This window comes from Microcebus murinus, chromosome 20, assembly GCF_040939455.1.
Source record: "Microcebus murinus isolate Inina chromosome 20, M.murinus_Inina_mat1.0, whole genome shotgun sequence".
Classification (NCBI taxonomy): Eukaryota; Metazoa; Chordata; class Mammalia; order Primates; family Cheirogaleidae; genus Microcebus; species Microcebus murinus.
The window spans coordinates 12,091,954-12,095,956 of NC_134123.1; positions in this window are offsets into that span (position 1 = coordinate 12,091,954).

Here is a 4,003-nt window from a genome sequence, read left to right on the forward strand (position 1 = left end):
TCTACAAAAAAATTTAAAAATTGGCCAGGTGTGTGTGGTAGCACGAGCCTACGGTCCCAGCTACTCAAGAGGCTAAGGAAGGGGGATCATTTGAGTTCAAGACTGCAGTGAGCTATAATTTCACCACTGTACTCCAGTCTGGTTGACAGAGTAAGAACTTGTCTCTACAAAAAAAAAAAAAAAGAAAAGAGTCATCAAAGGTGCACATGCACAGAGGAAAGGCCATGTCAGGACACGGCGAGAAGGTGGTCACATGCAAGCCAAGGGGAGAGGCCTCAGGAGACAGCAGCCCTTGATCTTAGATCTTAGATCTTAGATCTTAGATCTTAGACTTGTAGGCTCTGGAAGTGTGAGAAAACAAATTTCTGTTGTTTAAGCCACCCAGTCTGCAGTGTTTTGTTTTGCAGCCCTAGCACACTAGTGCACAGAGCATGGAAGACATATGACTTACCAAGGAATTTAGAATTTAAACTGTAACCAATGAGGAGTATTTGGGTTGTACGCAGTGGAATTAACTGCATGAGATTGTTGGGGTAGGAAGATGATTATGAGAGTTGTACCCAGGAACTTTGGAGCAAGGAGAGAGTAGAGGCAGAGAGACAGTGAGGAGGCAGTGTAAGAGTATAAATGAGACACGATGGGGGCTTGAACAAAGGCAGTTGGACAGACAAAAGAATGACAAGAAAGCAGAATTTATTGACCAGGTGGGTATGGGGAGGTAAGAGAGGAAGCAATACCAAATTCTTGGACTCACCTATTATGGAGCCCAGAAACCCCCTTGTTTAAGCCAGTTTGAACTGGATTTTCCTGTTACCTGCCATATAAAGATACAGATAATCAGGTGGGCGGTAGAGCCATTAACCAAGATATGCAAGGCAAAACAAGGGGCTGGTTTGAAAGCAGAAATGTTTTGTCCCAAACTTGGACAATTCCACATCTTTGCCTGAGGTTGATCCTTGCGTCTGGAATAACCCCTCCCCACATTTGTGGGCCTGCTGAAAAAGTCCTACCAACACTCTAAGGCTCTATTTTTTTTGTTTTTGTTTTTTGCAGTGCGATCCTGTTGTATCTAAGGCCCTATTGTGATGGTCCTTCCTCTGAAGCCAGTGTAAGAGTGTAAACCCCTCTTATGTCCAGGTCAGGATTCACCATGCCTTGTGAACCTCCATGACATTTTGGACACGGCTCTATCATCACTTTTTTTTTTTTTTTTGAGACAGGGTCTTGCTCTGTTGCCCGGGCTGGAGTGTGATGATAATTCAGAGCAACCTCAAATTCCTAGGCTCAAGTGATCTTCCTGCCTCAGCCTCCCAAGTAGCTAGGACTACAGGCACGTGCCACCATACCTGACTGATTTTTTTCTATAATTTTTTTTTTTTTTTGAGACAGAGTCTCGCTTTGTTGTCCAGGCTAGAGTGAGTGCCGTGGCGTCAGCCTAGCTCACAGCAACCTCAAACTCCTGGGCTCGAGTGATCCTTCTGCCTCAGCCTCCCTAGTAGCTGGGACTACAGGCATGTGCCACCACGCCCGGCTAATTTTTTATATATATCAGTTGGCCAATTAATTTCTTTCTATTTATAGTAGAGACGGGGTCTTGCTCTTGCTCAGGCTGGTTTTGAACTCCTGACCTTGAGCAATCCGCCCGCCTCGGCCTCCCAAGAGCTAGGATTACAGGCGTGAGCCACCGCGCCCGGCCTTATAATATTTTTTATAGGGAGGACAGGGTCTTGCTCTTGCTCACACTGGTCTTGAACTCCTGACCTCAAGTGATCTTCCTGCCTCAGCCTCCCAGAGTGCTGGGATTACAGGCATGAGCTCGCAGTCTCCATCATGGCTTTTATCAGCTCCTGTTACTATGTCCTCCCTGGGCGCGCTGCCTGACTTTAACCATCCAGACACTTCATACTCATCTTTGCATCAGTCTCTGCAGCCCCAGGGCATCTACTAGGCACCTAAACATCTCGATGAGTGAAAGACCACTGTCCTCCCCTATTTTCTTGTCAAAATAATGAATCCTCTCCCTACCCCACCCCCTTTGGACTGAGATAAACTCTTGCTATCAGCCCCTGGATTGAACTATATAATAAATAGCCCCCCAAATATAAAAATATAGGAATGGTAGGAAAAGGTATTTTGATGGAAGTGAAAACACACACAAAGAAAAGTTGGATTAACAAGTACTTGCATTATAATGATGCAATATGTTTACATGTGTCGGCTTTCATAGATACTGCCAATAGTTTTCCAAAGTGGTCGCACCATTTCACACTTCCATGAGGGAGTTCCACTTGATTCACAGGCGTGCCAACGCTTTTCTGTCCTTTTCTTTTTAGCCATTCTGGTGGGCGGTGCTGCGTTTTAGTTATAATTTGCATTTTCTTCATGACTAAAGAAGTTGGCAATGTTTTAATGAGTTCATTTTCTCTGATCTTTTTTCTCAGCTTTTTATTTCAAAAATTTTCACATACAGAAAAGTTGAAAGAATTGTATAATGAACACTCATATACCGAGTACCTAGATTAAAACAAATTGTTAACCTTTTGCTAATTGGCTTTGTGTGTAATCGTTTTGCTAATCCACTGCAAAGTAGGTTGTAGTCATGGTGACATGTGACGCCTAATTACACCAGGAAGTACATCTTAGAAATAGACATTTTTCTACATAGTCTCAAAACCATGATCATATCTAATCCAATTAACAGCAATTTCCTAAAACTATTACCAAATAGTCTGTATTGAAGTCTTCCCTGTTGTCCCCAAAATATTTGTAATTTACTTTTTTGCAACCAGAAGTGGATCAAGGCTGAATCGTTGCATTTGATTTTTTTTTATTTTGATTTTTTATAGCCCTTTAAACACACCCACCATTTTTCTTACCCCCACCCACAACGTTGACTTTTTTTTTTTTTTTTTTTGTTTCTTTTATAACACGTCGGGGTAAGTAAACGTTGACTTTTTGAATAGCCATACTCTGTTTTAGTTGTCTATATAAAGAAATTTTTTTAAAAAACACTTCAAAACTATAGTGGCTCGAAACAACCATTTTATTATATTTCACAATTTTGTGGATCATGAATTCAGGCAGAACCCAATCAAGTAATTCCTCTGTTTCACGTGACATTGACAAAGATCACTTGGTGATGTTCAGTTGTCAGATGGACTTCTCTGGAAGGCCCAACATGGCATCAGCACTCTCATGCCCGACACCTTGGTTGGGATGGCAGGAAGGCTAGGATCAGCTGGGACTGTCCACCAGAACATGCCCATGTAGCTCTCCAGTGTGGTGGCCTTAGAGGAGTCGTTTTTTTCATTTAATGACTCCTGGCTCTGAGTACAAGTGTTTTCAGGAACAGGACAGGAGCTGCATTGTCTTTTGTGACCTAGCATTGGGAGCACATAACATCACTTCCATCATGCTCTGTGGTTTGAAGCAGTCACAAAGCCACCCAGTTTCAAAGAATTTGCAGCTATGTTTTGAAAACTGTCATGAGTCTATCTGCCCTCTGGCCACAAATCATTTGCCTTTCTCTCACATGCAAAATACACACCCTTTCCCAAGACTCTTCCAAAGTCTTGTCCCACCATGTCACTGGGCTCAGTCTCTGAGATATGCCCTTCTTTCTCTTGGGTTCCCTGAGAAGCTGCTGTCTGACCACAGCCTTGGGAGTCTCAGAAGCATTGGTGAGAGGAGCCATGAGCCTTTAGATCAGGGGTCCTCAGACTTTTTAAACAGGGGGCCAGTTCACTGTCCCTCAGACTGTCGGAGAGTGCACACTGTAGGCCCGGGACAAGTCAACTGCTAAGCAGGACAGGCAGCGGCGGCAAAAACACCCGGAGGGCTGGATAAATGTGCTAGGTGGCCCGCATGTGGTCCTTGGGCCTTAGTTTGAGGACGCCTGCGTTCAGATGCTTAGAGAGCTTCTGGTATAACTGAGAGGGCACAAAGCACCATCTTAAGTCTTTCTTAGGTCACAAACAAGGGTCTTAGAGTTATACACCAGATT